Here is a 20,422-nt window from a genome sequence, read left to right on the forward strand (position 1 = left end):
GGCAGAATGCTCCACTTCTACGTGTGCCCCCTCAGCGCCATCACTCATGCATTCAATCATGGCTTCATCGCCCACTTGTGCCCCCAGAGTAGAACACTCGCAGGTGGCAATGGAGGATGCTTGCAGATCAAGAGTTAGAATCCCAGCAAGGCTAGCTTTGCATTTTAACCCCTTCTATGCTGATGACGGCACCCGTCCATCATGCATCACGGTGGGCGTGTGCTGATGACGGCTGGGGGCCGTCATGATCCCGCCCACTCATTAAAACGGCCGCACAGGCGCAGAATTACGGCCGCGCCCAAGGGGTTGAACTTCCAACCTCAATACATTTAGGACCATTCATGTATTCAGTGGTAGCAACATCTGCCATTTGTAAAGCCTACAAATGGCAAAACTGTGGGATCGGGTGCCATATAAAAAGAGTTATTTGCGTTATTACTGCTCTATCCCCTACGCAGTCCCTATAGAGTCACATCTGTTTGCCTTTACCATCTACAAATGCCAACATCAAGTCAACAACAGTGTATGCACCAAGGTATGCAGCCCAGTGAGTAAAAACAGAGCTTAAAAGGGCTCATTACAAAGTGAATTGCCTCTTGGCACTGATCCGGTATTGTTTGGTTCCTGCCTTCCCTCTAATCACTGATCGGCATGAATTAGTCAGACTGGCGAAGAAGGACATTGAAAGATGCATGCTGGGTAATACAGCTACAGGCACACATAGATGGAGGCACAGAGATGCTGACTGATATGTAATTTGACCTAATCATAGAGATGTAGCCTCCTGAAATTATTATGTTCAAAACAACCCTATTGTGTGGTTATTTATTTGAAATTAGTGTTTTTGCCTGCCATGTACCTACGTCTCACAGTCGAGTTCCTTTGTTGAAAGGCCTCTCGCCCACGTCATCATTGTGCATGCTTCATTATCGAGTCCTTATCCAGAATATAGATATGTCCGGATGGAATCTGCCTTGATTAAAGGGAGCTCTTTGACATTGTGCTCAGGGGATCCACGTCTTCACCCATTAACTGTAGGATAACCCTTTCACATAATCTTTTCATCTTAGGGTCCTGTGGCAAAGTTACAAGCAAAAAGAGGTGCTTGGATTGTATCGCTGCTCCTGCGTCGATGGGTCTCGCATGTTGCGGCCGGCTTTACATGCCCGTATGGGTCTCACGGCCTTCTTCAGCACCATAGGTCCCAGCAGTATTATTTGTCAAAGGGCGATGTCCTTTGTGGATTGTGTGCCAATAAGGAGCATCTTCCTCTAGGCCCCTATGTGCCCAAGAGTGCAGTAACAAAACCTGGCAGTTTCCAGTGTGGTTTGTATGTATGCATGAGTGTATGTATGCATGCATGAGTATGTATGCATGTGCATGTATGCATGAGTATGTATGCATGAGAATGCATGCATGAATGTATGTATGCATGAGTATGTATGCATGAGAATGTATGCATGAGTGTATGTATGCATGAGAATGCATGCATGAATGTATGCATGCATGAGTATGTATGCATGTGTATGTATGCATGTGTATGTATGCATGAGAATGTATGCATGAGAATGTATGCATGAGTGTATGAATGATTGAGAATGTATGCATGAATGTATGTATGCATGTGCATGTATGCATGAATGTATGTATGCATGAGTATGTATGCATGAGTATGTATGCATGAGAATGTATGCATGAATGTATGTATGCATGAGTATGTATGCATGAGTATGTATGCATGTGTATGTATGCATGAGTATGTATGCATGAGTGGTGTGTATATGTGTCAGTATGCATGCATGAGTGTATGTATGCATGAATGTATGTATGCATGAGAATGTATGCATGAGTATGTATGTATGCATGAGTGTATGTATGTATGCATGAGTATGTATGCATGCATGAATGTATGTATGCATGTATGCATGAGAATGTATGCATGAGTGTATGTATGCATCAGAATGCATGCATGAATGTATGTATGCATGAGTATGTATGCATGTGTATGTATGCATGAGAATGTATGCATGAGAATGTATGCATGAGTGTATGGATGATTGAGAATGTATGCATGAATGTATATATGCATGTGCATGTATGCATGAATGTATCTATGCATGAGTAGGTATGCATGAGTATGTATGCATGAGAATGTATGCATGAATGTATGTATGCATGAGTATGTATGCATGAGTGTGTATGTATGCATGAGTATGTATGCATGAGTGGTGTGTATATGTGTCAGTATGCATGCATGAGTGTATGTATGCATGAATATATGTATGCATGAGTATGTATGGATGAGAATGTATGCATGAATGTATGTATGCATGAGTATGTATGCATGCGTATGTATGCATTATTAAGTATGCATGAGAATGTATGCATGAGTGTATGTATGCATGAGAATGTCTGCATGAATGTATGTATGCATGAGAATGTATGCATGAGTGTATGCATGAGTGGTGTGTATATGTGTCAGTATGCATGCATGAGTCTATGTATGCATGAATGTATGTTTGCATGAGTATGTATGCATGAGTGTATGTAGGCATGAGTGTATTTATGCATGAGTGTATGAATGCATGAGAATGTATGCATGAGTAAGTATTATCCACAAGTGTGTGTATGTATGCATGAGAATGTCAGCATGAGTGTATGTATGCATGTGTATGTATGCATGAGTAGGTAAGCATGTGTGTATGTATGCATGTGTATGTATGCATGAGTGTATGTATGCATGAATGTATGTTTGCATGAGTATGTATACATGAGTGTATGTAGGCATGAGTGTATTTATGCATGAGTGTATGAATGCATGAGAATGTATGCATGAGTACGTATCCACAAGTGTGTGTATGTATGCATGAGGATGTCCGCATGAGTGTATGTATGCATGAGTGTATGTATGCATGAATGTATGTTTGCATGAGTATGTATGCATGAGTGTATGTAGGCATGAGTATATTTATGCATGAGTGTATGAATGCATGAGAATGTATGCATGAGTAAGTATTATCCACAAGTGTGTGTATGTATGCATGAGAATGTCAGCATGAGTGTATGTATGCATGTGTATGTATGCATGAGTAGGTAAGCATGAGTGTATGTATGCATGTGTATGTATGTATGAGGATGTATGCATGAGTGTATGTATGCATGTGCATATATGCATGAGTATGTATGCATGATTGTATGTGTGCATGTGTATGTATGCATATGTGTATGTATGCATGATTGCATGTGTGAATGTGTATGTATGCATGAGTGCAAGTATGCATGAGTATGTGTGCATGAGTGTATGTATGCATGAGTGTATGTATGCATGTGTACATATGCATGAGTATGTATGCATAAGTGGATGTATGCATGATTGTATGTGTGCGTGTGTACGTATGCATGAGTGTATGTATGTATGAGTGTATGTATGCATGATTGTATGTGTGCATGTGTATGTATGCATGATTGTATGTATGCATGTGTATGTATGCATGATTGTATGTATGCATGTGTATGTATGCGTGAGAGAGACAAAGTAGATCCCCTGTGCACAATGTCAAAGAGCTCCCTTACTTAAACTAGAGCCCATCTGGATGCATGTTCATTCTGGATGAGGACTCGATGATGAAGCATGCACAATGAAGCTGTGGGTGGGAGTCCTTTTAATAAAGGAATTCGACTGTATGACGAAGGTACACATGGTAGGCGAAAACACAAATTTCAAATAAACAATCATACAATAGGGTTGTTCCGAACATAATAATCTCACAAGGCTACATCTCTCCATGATGAGGTGATATTTCGATGCAGAAGCTGATCTAGTCTATCTACACGCCTTCTGAATCACTTGTGATGGGAAATGTGTCATTTGAACGGTTTCATTGACCAACATGAACGAGTAAGTTCCACCGATTATTGTCACACAATACAGAAGACTGTAGGAGGGCAACATCGATAGAACTGCCTTGAGAAAGCTTATGCTGTTGAAGTGCATGAGCGAAACACGTGTCAGCTGAATCAAGTGTACTGATACATTTTGTGAATAAAATTCATGACTATCTAGATCAAAATCAGTCTCTGAACTTCCTATTTAATAAATGTTTCTCTTCATTATCAAAGTGTAGAGAGGTGGCAGGACAGGGGCTACTAACGCAAATGAGCAAAAGAAATGATAGAGCAGGGTACAGGTGTGCACAAGGAGTGGATAAAGCTGGCAGAGGAGGACTAAAAGTGGCAAAAAATGGGTGGACGTGTCAGAGTTGGCAGGAGACGGGTAAAGATTCCAAAAGTGGGGAAATCATTTGGAGAAGAAGTTTAGAGTTTCCATAATAAGGGTACAGGTGCTATAGACGTCTTTAGAAAGAAGTGGCAGAGGTGTTACAGAGGAGGCAGGTGTGGGATATAAGTTGATGGTAAGTAGCTAGGGTGCAGGACTTTCAAAAGGGTAAGGCTGCCGGGCCTCTTTGTCCGGACCCGTAATCACTGCTGGGAGGGGGGCACTTGTGTTACAACATTAATTTACCTAATGGCCTGGTTTGAAATTACGTAATGAGAAGGCGTCAACCGGGACTCGGGCACGCCGCGACTATGGTGGTTGTGCCGGTCCCGGACGCCATAGAGAGGCCAGGCGGGGCACCAGCCCCGACCTCCGCCCCTGATTGGTTATATCTATGCTTCGGGGGAGAGGGAGGTGGTTGTGGTACCCATGGGGTCATGATGGGGAAGGGATGTCCGCTTGGGGCGGGGGACTCTGCAATACCTGCCCATATGGCCTGATTTGAATTTAAGTAATGGCCGTACCTGCGCCTCCCTGGGGCAGCTAACGCTGAAGTACCACTAGGTGGTGCCAAGCAGCATGCTTTCCATTTGCCCAATGCCCAGGGTGCTTGTTTCGTAAAACTATGCGCTAATTAACAAATAAACGCTACACTGTGGGGCAGATTTACAAGCCCCTTGCGCCACTTTTGCGTCACTTTCCTCATGTTAAAAGTGACGCAATAGTGGCGCAAGGGGCTTGTAAATCTGGCCCACAATTTGGAGAGGGTTCCCCTACAAACGCTTCCGACATGCCTGCCCGGCAGGGTAATTATTGTGAGGGGTGGGGGGGGGGGGGGGGGGGGGTTATAGGGTTAGTGGAGGGAGCAGCGGAGGGGTATTAAAAGGCCGGGGAGGGGCTAGATGTGGCAGCGGAACCTGGAGCTGCCCCTGCGGCTCCCACCCCGGCCTCACGTGTGATCCCGAGTTAATAACACGAAACGCTCAGAGTTCTTTTCCATTAAGGCGACATGTGACATAATGAGGGATCTGTGTTAGTAAATCCCCTCGCTGGAGATAACAGAGCGTTAAATAAGACGCGGCCCGCGGACAGATCAATACATGGAGATGAGAGATGAAGGCAGCCAGCCTCGGCCTGCAGCCGTGCGGAGCCCGCCCAGAGCCCGCACACGGGCGGCCCACACACGCACGCACGCGCGCTCCCGGGCCGTCCACGCTGCCCTCGCAAACTAGCACGCGATGCTTGCACACGCTCCAGCGCCTGTCACTGTGCAATCCGACACGTGCAATGCCCTCACGTGCTAAGAGTAAAAGACCGAGCATTCTTCACCGCGCGGTACCGGCAAACCCTCCCACTCACTGTTGGATGCACGCGCGCTCCACATGCCTTACACACTGTCCTTGCAAAGTCATCCATACATTGCAGTGCCACTGTGCAAACCCAGCCGTCCAATGCTCAGGCACCGTGCAATATCGCACGCTCTCCGTCGCCTGTCGCTTTGCAAAGCCCACACACCGTGCAATTCACCTATACTGTGCAATGCACACATACTGTATAGTGCATACCACTGGGCAGAGCCCACACACAGTGCCATTCCCCTATACTGTGCAATGCACACATACTGTATAGTGCATGCCACTGGGCAGAGCCCACACACAGTCCAATTCACCTATACTGTGCAATGCACACATATTGTATAGTGCATGCCACTGGGCAGAGCCCACACACAGTGCAATTCACCTATACTGTGCAATGCACACATACTGTATAGTGCATACCACTGGGCAGAGCCCACACACAGTGCCATTCCCCTATACTGTGCAATGCACACATACTGTATAGTGCTTGCCACTGGGCAGAGCCCACACGCAGTGCAATGTCTGTACACGCTCCAGCGACTGTCACTGTGCAAAGCCAATACACTGTGTAATACTGACAAACAGACCCACACACTGTCTGATGCAAGCACACGCTTCAGTGGCTTCCACACCGTCTATGCAAAACCCACTTAATTGGTGTACTAATGAATATCGACCCCCCACATTATTGTGGCACAAGAATATTGAGGGTCAAAATATTGAAAGGTAAGTGCATATATGGAAGTATAGGCTTACTATTCCAAACTCCACATCTTTGCACATTTAAGATATATATATCACTATATTTCACCCGCCCTCAACTCAGGAGCCCCAACGTACTCCAACTGGATCCCGCTGACCACCGAGGAAACCACAATGGTAATGGCATCCACCCACTCAGGTGCCCTCATGGATCCTTGCCCGTCCTGCCTCTTCAACCTAGGCTACATCACAAAAAGCTCAGTACTACTGTCCATCATCAACACACCCATTGACTTTTCCACATCTCCAGACGCCTGGAAACACACCGATGTCAATTCTCTCCTCAAGAAACCATCTGCAGACCCAGACGTCCTCATCAACCTGACAACGACCAGACAGCGACCAAAGCCAGAAACCTTGGATCTCTGACCACCCACCGCTACGACTCAGCTGTCCTCCTCGCTCTCAACCCCAGAAGGAACGACAATTTCCATCTGTCTACACCAAAATCCACCCACGGCCAGTTCTCCTGCCGACACTGCTGCCAAACCTTCACCACCCTCTGCACCCCCATGGCGGTTGCCCCCATGCCGAACGGCAACACCCCTGAAGTCCTGAGGTGCATCCTTCGCAACGTGCACTTCCTGCACAGTCATGCCGTAGAGATCTGGGACCTCCTTGACACCATCTTGCCTAACGTCGCCTTCTTTACAGAAACCTGGACTAACTCCAACTCTGCCCGACATTGCCACAGCCCTCCCTGACAGATAGAAGATCCAGAGGAAGGACCGCCCCAACCGCCCGGGAGGAGGACTTGCCATCGCACACAAGAGCTCCCTCCGACTCAACACTTCCAGCACTACTGCCCGTCCACCACCGAACAGCTCCATTTCCAGATACAGACCAGCCCCAGAACCACCCTAAGAGGCACCCTCACCTATAGGCCCCTGGACCTAGACCAGCGTTCACCGCTATCATCGACGAACTCGTGGCAGCCCACGCCATCGCCTCCATGGACTACATACTCATCGGAGACCTCAACTTCCACCTTGACAACCTCAACGACCCCAGCTCCTTCACCCTCCCGGACAACCTCACCAACCTCGGACTGAAACAGCTCATCACCACCCAACTCACAAGCCAGGACACACTCTCAATCCCATCTTCGCAGGGAACAACATCCACTTCAGCCACACCATGCAACCCCTCTGGACAGACCACCATTGCGTACACTTCCACGGTGACAAACCCACCTTCCCAAACCTGCACCCCACCCACCGTGAAGGAACTGGAACAAGGTCACCGAGGAGCCCCTCAACTCCACCATCAACCCTGATGCCCCCTCCACCTCCACCAACGCCAACCTAGCAGCCAAAGAACTACAGAATTGGATCACCAACTTTGCAGACAAACTCGCACCCCTTCGCAACCCCAACAGACAGCGCCCCAGAAATGCCAGCGGGTTCACCGCCGTACTCCAAGAATCCGGATGCACCTGCAGACGCCTCAAGAACAATTGGGGACCCAGCAAAACTTCGGAAGACCGTACCACATACACGAACGCCATGACAGACTACCACCAACTCTTCAGATCAAGCAAAAGGACCTTCATCCAGAACAAGATCACCGCCAACTCCAGCAACTCTAAGGAACTCTTCAGCATTATCCAAGAATTCACCAACCCCCCCAGCGAGGCCACGGACATCACCCCTTCCCAGGATCTTTGCAACAAGCTCAGCTCCTACTTCCATCTGAAAACAAGTCCCTCTACGACAACTTCAATTAACGGACACTGGACCCTGAAACCACTCCCTCCTCCAACAACGCCAGCTAACCCACCATCTCCGCCAGGAACCCAGCCACCACCGAAGACACTGATTCGACCATGAAAACCATCCACTCAGGAGCACCCACGGACCCCTGCCCTCCGCACATCTTCCACAGAGCTGCCACCGCACTGGAACTACGACGCACCATCAACACCACCTCGAACCCGGCATTTTTCTTGATGACTGGAAATGCGCAGAAGTCAAGCCCCTGCTCCAGAAGCCCACCGCAGATCCTTCGGACCTCAAAAACCACGGACCCATCTCCCTCCTCCCCTTCACTACCAAGTCACCAAGAAGACCGTCAACGCCCAACTAACAAAATTCATCAAAGAGAACTCCATCCTCGACCCCTCCCAATCCAGATTCTGCAGCAACCACAGCTCCGACACCGCTTGACTCACCGCCACAGACGACATGCACACCCTCCTTGACCAAGGCCACACCGCGGCCCTGACCCTACTCGACCTCTCTGCAGCCTTTCACACCCTCTCCCACTGCACACTCACCGCCAGACTCCACAACCCCGGTATAAAGAGAACCGCCCTCAAATGGCTCTGCTCCTTCCTCACCAGCAGAACCCAAAGAATCAGACTGCCACCCTTCCTCTCCAAATCCACAGAGATCAACTGCGGAGTTCCTCAAGGATCGTCACTCAACCCTACGCTCTTCAACATCTACATGGCTCCCGTTGCCGCCATCATCAGACAGCACAGACTCAACATACTCTCCTACGCCGACAACACCCACCTCATCCTATCCCTCACCAGGGATCCCATCACCACGAGACTCAGCTTGCAGGAAGGAATGAAGGAAGTCGCATCCTGGACGAGCAGCAGCTGCCTGAAGCTCAACTCTGAGAAGCTTGAGGTCCTCTTCCTCAGACCCTCCCCCCCACATGGGACAACACCTGGTGGCCAACCGCCCATGGCAGTCCGCCCACCCCCATTGACCGCGCCCAGAACCTTGGCATCGTACTCGACTCCTCCCTCTCCATGACCCGAAACGTCAACTCTGTCGCCTCCACCTGCTTCAACACCCTCCACATCCTTCGCAAGACCTTTAAATGGATCCCCCCCCGAATCAAGAAAGACTGTCACCCATGCACTCATAACCAGCAAACTGGACTACGGAAACGCCCTCTACGCCGTAATCAACAAGTCTTTGCTCCACAAACTCCAGACCATACAGAACACCGCAGCCAGACTCGTCCTCGGCATCCCTTGACAGGAACACATCACCCAACACCTGCAAGACCTCCACTGGCTCCCCATCGAGAAGAGAGTAACCTTCAAGACACTCAACCACGCCTACAGATGTCTCCACAACGCCAGACACCAATACCTCAATGAGAGAATTTCCTTTCTTTAATATACCCAAGAGAAACCTCCAATATGCCGACCTTGCCCTTTCCAAAACCCTGCACATCCACAGAGCCGGAACGGGTGGAAGAGCCTTCTCCTACATCGCGGCCAAGACCTGGAACATGCTCCTGATCGACATCAGATGCACCCCCTCTCTTCACATCTTCAGGAAGACCCTCAAGACCTGACTCTTTGACTGACCGGAGCTGCTTAACTCCCCCTGCCCCCAGCACCTTGAGACCCTCATGGGTGAGTAGCTCGCTTGACAATTCCCTGATTGATTGATTGATTGATTGATCAACTATCAACCCATCTCAATGTTTCCCTTCCCCGGAAAAGTCTTGCAAAACGCAATCAACAGCCAGCTCTCACTACATCGAACAACACAAACTCCTTGACCACTCACAATCAGAATTTTGCAGGACCATAGCACTGAGACAGCCCTCATCACAGCAATGGACGATATTTGCATTATCATAGACCGAGGACTCTCCCCAGCCCTAATTCTTCTCAACTTCTCTAACGCCTTTCATGTGGTCACCTATCACACACTCAGTGCCAGACTTCACAACGGATGAATTTAAGGGCCAGCCCATCCATTGAATGAGCTCTTTGCTGACCGAAAGAATGCGATGGGCCAGGCTGTCGCCTTTCACCTCAGAGCCCAAAGAAGTAATTTAAGGCGTCCCAGAGGGGGTCATACCTCCTTCTACAACAATTACCTGGCACCCCTAGCAACGATCTCTTGCTCCCACGGCCTCAGCATCATTTCATACGCCGATGTCACACAGCTCATCCTGTCCCTCTCTGAAGATCCCAACAACACAAAAAACAACTTCAAAACCTACATGACGGAAGCCGCAACATGGATGCACACTAACTACATGAAATTCAATTCAGAGGAAATGGAAGTCCTGATTTTTGGACCCAACATCTCCCCAGGGACATCACCTGGTGGTGCACCGAATGAGGGACCACCCAACACCCACCGACTGGGCATGTAACCTGGGCATTGTCCTGGACACCAAACACCCCATGAGATCGCAAATCAACTCTCTCACATCGGCCTGCTTCAACATCCTCCACATGCTCAGAAAAATCTTCAAATTGCTACCCCTTGGACACCAGCAAGACGTCACCCAGGCTCTGATCATGAACAGGCTAGACTATGACAACGCCCTCTACTACAGAATACCCATCCATCTCATACACAAGCTCCAAACCATCTAAAAGACAGCCGCAAGACTAGTTCTCAACCTTCCCCGCCGAACCCACATCACGCCTCACCTCTGAGAACTCCACTGTCTCTCCGTCCAGAAACGCTGCCGTTTCAAGATACTCACCCTCGCCTACAAAGCACAGCATCAGAAGAGACCCACATACGTCAACCGCCGACTGCACTACCACCAGGCAGCCTGGAACCTCCATTCTACTTCGCTACCACTCGCACACATCCCCCGCATTCGCAGAAGTAGGGCAGGAGCCGCTCTTTCTCCTACCTAGAAGCAAAAACCTGGAACGCACTCCCCCAGGACATTAGAGGAACTACCATGCTCACATTCTACAAGGAACTGAACATCTGGCTCATCGACTGATGCTCCTGATCTCCCACACCTAATCAGTGCCTGGATACCCTTGCGGGTGATTAGCTTCCGCCCTACAAATACTTTTACATTACATTACCAAGGTACATATATGTGAAGTTAGGTATATAAAATCTAGACTTCCTTACCAGTCAATATTTTATTTTCAATATTGCGTGCCATTGATGTTGTGGTGTTCATATTCAGGGCGCACACCCACAAACTGTGCAAAGCTTGCCCACTCTCCACTGCCTGCCACTGAGCAAACCCCACCATCCAATGCCCATACACAGTGCAATCCCTGCACCCTCGCCAACACTTGTCACTATGCAAACCTATATGTGCAATGCTCATAGACTGTGCAGTGCCCACATACTGTTCAGTGCTTGACACTGCGAAGAGACCCTACTGAGTGTGATGTCCGCCCGCCCTCCAGTGTCTGCCAACTTATTTGTACAAAGTTTGCATATCATGCAATGCCCTCACACCGATGTCGGCACACCCAGCAGTGCCGGTCACAGTGTAGTGTGTACACATTGTTTTATGCATGCATACCGTACACTGCCTGCCATTCTGAAAAACACACACACTGTGCATACTGTGTGACACTGTGTATCCCTGCTCCTGGGCAATATCCACAAACCTCCAGTGCCCCCGTACAATGTCTGCACATGTTCTCAGTGCCTACCATGTGCTGTGTAATGCACACATACTGTACAGTACCCACCATGCAGTGCTCACACAAAGCAATGCCTCAAAGTGATCTCTCCGCCATTGACCTATATTATTATTTTTATTATAGGATTTTCCGCATTACTCAGATCAGCGCTATATAAAACTTCTTAAATAAATAAATAAAAATGTTTTAAAAATAAAAATAAACTGCAATGCCTATCAGTGTGCAATGTACACACATACATTGTTCTTTGTTTACATATTTGACTGTTACTGTCTGCCACTGTGCAGTTTTGACATACCACACCATGCCTACACACCCACACACATGCCAACATGCACTGGAGCAGCCACATACCCTCAACACCCAGGACAGATAGAAGAATCAGAGGTCAGTGACCGGCCGAGCACCTTGAAGGCCGCAGACCATAAGCTCCAAACCTCACCAACTTCCAGAAAAGAATACAATACATCTCTTGGCCAGCAGCAAGGTAACCAACCTGGAAACCTGATACGGCGATACAGCATCAGAACCACCAGCCTACAGAAAACCCAGGAACCTGTGAAGAAGTGGGAGTTGTGGGATGCGTTGATTTAAGTGGGAGACATCCCCCTTCAATGTCACTTATTCATGTGTTCCTCATTTCTCTCTTGTCTATGATTTGAGTTGGAGGTCCTGGTGTAGGCCTTTTTAAAGCCACAAGAGAGGGTGTGGAGAGAGAGGAGGGGGTGGATGGGAGGGGGAGGGAGGTAGTAGTAAGTAGAGCTGTAGGAAGTTGCTTCTTTTTTTATACACAAAATGTTGTGAAATGTCATCAACTTTTTGTGAAATGACTCTTCTAGCACAAAAAGTGGAATCCAGGTATCTTGCATGACTTTTTCATAAAGGTGCACAATTCGCATAAACAGTCCCACCAGATACCTGCAGGAGGCTGTTTTGAACAGAAAATGTCTCTGTCAGGACATTTTCTGTGTAAACCAGTCTCTTGCAGGTGAACATTACGTAAAATCACATAACACAACATTTGTAAATTTCGACAATTCTGAGTAACATGAAATTTGAGAATTTCATGCATTTTGTTGATGTAATTTAAATTTAAAATAGGCGAGAAACTGTGTTTCTGAGGCCTTTTATGAATGCGGGTGAGAGGGAAATTATAACTGAATACCCGGCCAGGGCTGCATGAGAGAGGAACTAAGAAAGTGAAGGAGGTCTTTGGCTCACACTCTCCCGTAGTTGGCTATGTGTGTGCCTGTAACTGTCAGGCGTGAGAGAGTGGTCAGAGGTGTATCCCACCTTAGCTGTGCTTCCACTGGGCCCACTTTGATTTTTTAGGGACAAATACAAGTCAAAAGGGTTCCCTAGGAGTGCCCATTGGCTCAACAATAGATGAGCCAGTCAAGCTCAGAGAATTGTCTATGCCAGAGCGGCGGTGAGGAAGGTCTGTGCCGGCATGAATTCTCAGAACTAGAGGTCCAGCAAAAATACTGCAAATGTTAGAAAGAGAAAAGTGGTGTAAAATGTCAAAAATAGTACTTAAGATTTTGAGCTCAATGGGAGACCCCTGTAAAGTTGAAGTCTTTGTGAGACCATGAGAATCTATGAGTAAGGAAGAAGTGTAAAACTATGAAAAAGTCCAGAGCAGCACCAGAGCAGGACTGGTGGGACAAGAGTATGACTGAATGTAGCTGGCCTTGGTTGACCTTCAGTCTTGGTATTTTGGCTGGGACATAGGATGTTCCTGAAGGTCATGTAAAGGTCGGTTTAATGACCTTGGGTGACCTTTATGAGATCCACGGTGAAGCAAACTTGAAAAAGATGAAAAGCTCAAGTCATAAGAAGGTGCCCTGCAGAAATGGCTTAATCTCATTGGCTCTTCAGACTATGAAGTTGCAGTGCTCAGGTGGGTCCAGCGACGATTATCTTAAGGGACAACGTAGAACTGGAATCCATGAGACCAGAACAAATGAGCAGGCAGTTACTGCAGTGACCGCTCCTTTCGCAGATCAGTGCAGCAGCTTAGTCCTGGTACCCGTATTGGAACAAAATAATTAGCAAACTTCCTATGGGTGGAATTCCATCACCATCGTTGGTATATGGTGCACTTTCTTACTTAGGTTATTGAAGACATCTTCAGGACTGATCACTAAATGACCGATTCCTTGCAGCAGACTGCACATCACCAGGTGTGCTACTGCTGATATGCCCAGGGTAGCTGCTTTTCTGAAGCTCCTGGAACAATAGCTTGTAGGGACATTGTCTCTACCACATTGGCTGTTCGTCACAGTTCGTTTCACTGTACTTCAGCTACCAAGGTTAGCAACAAGGCACGATGTAGATCTCTTGAAAGCATTACCAAACCAGGAGAACGAGGGTCTGAGGGACAGTTTAACGACCCAACAGTGCTACTATCCCTGGGAAAAGTCACTTCAACAACAAATAGCAAGGGGTCAACTTAAATGCAAGCTAAGTTAAATTCCTACATGGTGAATAGAGGGAAAATGGAGTGAAACTAATAATGTGTTGTGAAAATCACACATAGGGTCTCTCATCTCTGTGAAAAGATTCCCATCAGTCACCACTCGGATCCGCCCTTCATCATCTGGGATCCTTCAACCTCGAAGGTAGATTGTGAGACCCACTGTGGACTGGCAGATGTTTAAAGCCTAATCCTACATGTGGTGCCCAGTGTGAGGAGAACACATGATTAATAGTTTGGTTGACTGGAAGCAGTGCTAAAAAGTGAAGTGCAAAGTGAAGTTGTGAAGAAAAATATAAAATTAGGTAGAGAAGAGAAAAGATATTTATTAAGATTCTCTTTAATCCTAAAAAAATGAGTGCGTAGTGGTCTAAACAAATAACCACTATTCAGGATGGAAGGTCGACATGTTTCTGCAGACTAATTAGATCCACGTGGTATCTAGCTGCTTCCTCAGGACCATTACCGCTACTGCTTATAAAGAAATAAATGAAAAAGATAAAATATCACCTGAACTATAGTGATAAAATCCTTCTCCTGACTTCATAATTCGAAACAGGATGTAGATCCATTGCCGACAAAGCACACATATAGGGGAAAAGAACAAAGCGCATAGAAAATGAATGCAGAACACTGTATTGAAACAAATCTTTCTAACAAAAAGTGACCACAATAGTGACAGGTGTGTAGTATCTTTCATATAGATGTCGTGCACATCCGTCAACAGCGCAAATATTGTAGCTGCTCACTTACCAATTTGGCAGGAGAGTAACATCCCACCTCACCTGGAAGCAGAGCAGGTAAAACAGGGCACCGCTCTGAGTAGCAAAAAACAGATAAAAAGGAAAGTTAGGACACCCAACGTGTCACTTCATTCAAAACACAGCCCTCTAGTCCAGCGACTATTTCATATTATTTGTTATCGAACCTTTGGGGTGGCGGTGCGATAACAGTCCATGTCAGACATGCAGGAGGGCTCCAATAAACAGATGCAATTTAATCCATGCACACCAGTGTCCCCATATAAGATCTACTTGACGGTCTGATTTCTTTTGAAAGTAAAATAATGGTGTCAAACAATTATGGTCCGCTCTAGTGAGAAATGGCGGCACTGTATAAAGATCAGGGCATTTCTTGAAATAGTCGCTGGACTAGAGGGCTGCGTTTTGAATGAAGTGACACGTTGGGTGTCCTAACTTTCCTTTTTATCTGTTTTTTTGCTACTCAGAGCGGTGCCCTGTTTTACCTGCGCTGCAGCCAGGTGAGGTGGGATGTTACTCTCCTGCCAAATTGGTAAGTGAGCAGCTACAATATTTGTGCTGTTGACGGATGTGCACGACATCTATATGAAAGATACTACACATCCGTCACTATTGTGGTCTGTTGGACCCGGCCTCGTGGCGTGGTCCTACCCCTCCCGCATGGCGGGCCCAGGACGACATCGGCCCTCCATCGACCCGTTGTCGGCCCTCCGGACACCACCCTCAACGAACTCTCGACGAGAGCCGCCCCTGGCAAACCCCGGCTCTCCCCCTCTGGAACCCGGCGAACCCGGTTCGCCCCCACTCTGCCGGTCAGGTCACCACCCCGGGCCACCCTCTCAAGCCCGACTCCATCTTGGGCCCATCACGTCCCGAGCACGTGGCCTCGGCCCGACCCGGGCCGCGGCCCCACCGAAGCCCCGACATCATGGCACCAAGATCCACTCAGGTGGTAAAGTGGCCACTTGGCGAATCCCGGAGGAGAAGAGTTTCGATGGCCCTCCAGCCATCCCCGGACGCCTGGTATCGATCGTCCTCTGGCCTCCCTGGGCGCGGGCTCTGCCCCCCTGCTGGGTGTCTGGACACCTTCATTGAGGCCCCTCTGACCCCCAGGCACGAGGGTCCGGACATCAAAGGACTCCAGTCCTATATCTGGGCCAGCCCTGGATCAGGAAATCAGTTGTATCCGGGAGTCGAAGCCCTGCTGACCTCGTCGCGGCTGATCCTGATAAGAACTCTTGAACCTGGAACCTCTGAGCCCTGCTGACGCTGTCGCGGCTCCACCAAGCTGAACCATCCGCCGAGCCCTGCTGACGCTGTCACGGCTCTACTAAGCTGAACCATCCGCCGAGCCCTGCTGACGCGGTCGCGGCTCCACCAAGCTGAACCATCCGCCGAGCCCTGCTGACGCTGTCGCGGCTCTACTAAGCTGAACCATCCGCCGAGCTCTGCTGACGCTGTTGCGGCTCTACCAAGCTGAACCATCCGCCGAGCCCTGCTGACGCTGTCGCGGCTCTACTTAGCTGAACCATCTTCGTAGCCCTGCTGACGCTGTCGCGGCTCCCAGCACCCCCCAGCTCGAGGATTGAGAGCTGTGCGTAGGGTTTCCAGTACCGGCTGGTACCAAGACTGTCCCGCTACCCCCTTCCCCGGACATTGAGACTTTGTTGGGATCCCACGATCCCCCTGTACATATTGCTGCGGAACCTTGCCTTGATTTCTTATATAAAGACTCGTAAACCTACTCTTGTGTGGTGTCTCTCTGTGGTGGTGTGATTGCTCGGCTGTTACGATAGTAGGAGAAGAGCCTCGCCAAGGAGGCCTCTCAACGGCGCTCGGCCAATTCCATACGGGAAGGTGGGTTATGGGGCGGCAGTCAGACATCTTCTGTCTCCCCTGGAATCGCCTTTCTAACATGGTCACTTTGTGTTAGAAAGATTTGTTTCAATACAGTGTTCTGCATTCATTTTCTATGCGCTTTGTTCTTTTCCCCTATATGTGTGCTTTGTCGGCAATGGATCTACATCCTGTTTCGAATTATGAAGTCAGGAGAAGGATTTTATCACTATAGTTCAGGTGATATTTTATCTTTTTCATTTATTTCTTTATAAGCAGTAGCGGTAATGGTCCTGAGGAAGCAGCTAGATACCACGTGGATCTAATTAGTCTGCAGAAACATGTCGACCTTCCATCCTGAATAGTGGTTATTTGTTTAGACCACTACGCACTCATTTTTTTAGGATTGAAGAGAATCTTAATAAATATCTTTTCTCTTCTCTACCTAATTTTATATTTTTCTTCACAACTTCACTTTGCACTTCACTTTTTAGCACTGCTTCCAGTCAACCACACTGTTAATCATGTGTTCTCCTCACACTGGGCACCACATGTAGGATTAGGCTTTAAACATCTGCCAGTCCACAGTGGGTCTCGCAATCTACCTTCGAGGTTGAAGGATCCCAGATGATGAAGGGCGGATCCGAGTGGTGACTGATGGGAATCTTTTCACAGAGATGAGAGACCCTATGTGTGATTTTCACAACACATTATTAGTTTCACTCCATTTTCCCTCTATTCACCATGTAGGAATATAACTTAGCTTGCATTTAAGTTGACCCCTTGCTATTTGTTGTTGAAGTGATCTCTTGAAAGCAACAATGTACTACAAGCACGAGGGACGAGGCACAGGCTGTCCTGTTAGCGTCCTGTTGGTCGGCTCTTCGTTGCAGTAAACCTAACTCTTAGCATGGTACATTTAGAAGGAGACCTAACAGTTTCAACAGCGTAGTTTTGAAATCTAAGGCAGCCAATGATAAATTACCAATCCCTGCTTTTACTACACTTTGTCTTCATTGTAGTTCAAAAGAGTTCTTTCAGGGTTGGGGAAAAATTGCTAGGGATTTATTGTTGTAGCCAAGGTGACTAATGGGAGTCTCCCTGAGTAAACGTTCTGTTCTTTCTGCTGCATTCTGTTGGCAAGGTATGAGAACTAGAGGTCATGGGAGAGGTTATCAGCTTCCTATTGAGTAACCTAGCATTAACTAGATGGGTCGTACGTCGCTATATTGCAGCTGATATATTGACCTTCAGATACATTGCATGCACTACTACGCCCATCAACGCATCAGAATGATAAGCATATTTTTACTATGCTTAACTCTACATCCACTTATCTAAACTTATCATGTGATATAATGGTAAGGCTGATCAAGTGGATCCAGTCATTTTGTGGGGTGATATTTTGACCATGATATAGTGGTAGAATATCACCCAAGTATGATACATCTATTAACATCTCAGTATAGCTCCTTCTTCTGGGCCAGAACTTAATTTTCTCCCACCCAGGAGAAGAACTGGTTGTGACACTCAACTCAAGGATTGCTTGCCTTCTCTATACACGTTACACCAGTTTTGGTGTTTTTCTCTGAACCCCTACAGTGTTATCCTATTTGTAATGGGTTTCCTAAAAATGTGCATGTTTACAGAATTAGACAAACTCTTTGTACAAATTCCCCTTTTGAATTTTTCCTAATGTAACCTGTTCCAGGAATATTCCAGGATCCAGAAACGTTATTGAAGTGTGTATCTGACTTTTGTGAAATAAAAAACAATTTTCGAAGAATTGAAGGACATCTTAGCTTTGCTGACACATTTTGGGTCGGAAAATTAAAGGCAGTCAACTTTTGGAATTGTATTAGAAAAAGACTGGGCCAGTCTTGAGTGTCAAGCGTTGCTACCACTGCTGTTGGGGCACAGGAGTAAACTATACGGGCCAAGCTAGATGGACACATTGGATGCGGGTCAAAAATGTGCAGGATTAGGGAAATGGTTTGGAGTTATAGTAGTACAGACGGCGGCCTCACACATGGCTGTAACAACTTGTGGGGGCAGGCATGGACGTCTTCCCAGGACCTGCACTTTTTAAGGCCCTCGCTGCTGCAAAATGAAGTTATATATCACAAAACAAGCATTATCTGCTCTTGTAGTAGATTCATCAGGCAAGCAACATAGTCCCCAAATGTACATTGTTTCTATTCTGAAGTAGATGGTTGTGCTGACAGAAAACCAAACATGGGCCCCACAGTGAGTTGTTGACCCAGGCCCCACAAAATCTTTTGACACGCCTGCCTTCACAATGTGGCTGTGATGGGAATGGCAGGGTGTAAATTAGGGACTAAGATAGATAAATTGTGAGCATCTTCCATCCAGGAGCGAACCGGTAGCCCTAACTCAGCCCATTTAGATTCAAGCTGTATAGGAGAGACCTTCCAACATTTTCGAGGAATTTTGGACTAATACTTGGAAAGGCTGGCTATCTTACATAAGCAGATGATCTGCCACTCCCCATTCCCCTTGATTCCAAAAGAACAAGGCGCATACCACCAAGCCATCTCTGCAGGAAAATACACAAACGTGACGCTAGTGTTTGATAATAAACACAACAAAGACCAGAACTGTGGATTTTAAGACATGTACACCAGCATAGGAAGCAATCAGTGTCAGTAAAATATGAATGAACTGATTATTTAAAAAAAAAAAACATTTTATTGTTTTTAATCAGTCAACTCTGAACATACCACCTTCATTGTACAACAATTGTGTATCACGTGTGTGTTATCTCCTTCCTAGAGTACAGCAATTTCCATTCCCAGCAGTTACAAGGGTGTTAGTTCCAACAACACAGTTCCCTTCAACTCTTATCCCCCTACTGAGACTTGGGGGTCACCACTATCGCAGCAGGATCTCCTGCTATTGGGTTGTCCTCCCCTTTTGCCGAGGCCTCCCGAAGACCTTGTGCCTCTCCTACTAGACTGTAGTATTCTCTCCATGGTCCCAATATCCTTCTAAACTTCCCTGGGCATCCCTTCGCATCCTAGACTACGTTTTCTGCCTCCATACAATGTGCCATCATTGTCCTTTGGTCGGATGAGTGGGACTCCCTCCATCTTCTGGCTATGTTTTGCTAGGATAAAACCCAGGGTGTAGAAGAGGAGTTGCCTCCTGGGTAAGCCCACCTCGCTCGGGAACTGATTATTGAACACAGAACTAAGTACAACTATATAAGACGGATACTCAGCGTTACCTGAAACTTCAATCACAGCCATTACAATATTTCTTGAAAAGTAATGCTAGAGTTCAGTGCTCTAAAATTAGGGCCTGAAGACACAAACCTCATATTATATTTTGAAATGCATTTAAGTATGTTGTTAAATCAATATTCTATGGCACTAAAGCATGGGCTAAGCCTATGCCCAAAATTACAAAAAGGAAGACATTAACTCAACAGAAAACATGCACCTACAAATCACTAAGGTATTGAAAAACAATAAATATGGTCAAAAATATGTATGACATGCAGATCTAGGTTAATAGCAGTAATTCTTGATCAAACAAGTC

General features: G+C 47.1%; 1 protein-coding gene across 1 annotated transcript in view; it reads right to left on the reverse strand.

The window, feature by feature from the left end:
* The window catches only part of UNC5A (unc-5 netrin receptor A), a 391,034-nt gene that overhangs the window by 192,510 nt on the left and 178,102 nt on the right, over positions 1 to 20,422 (reverse strand). The window lies entirely within an intron of this gene.

Source organism: Lissotriton helveticus, chromosome 7 (genome assembly GCF_964261635.1).
Source record: "Lissotriton helveticus chromosome 7, aLisHel1.1, whole genome shotgun sequence".
NCBI lineage: Eukaryota > Metazoa > Chordata > Amphibia > Caudata > Salamandridae > Lissotriton > Lissotriton helveticus.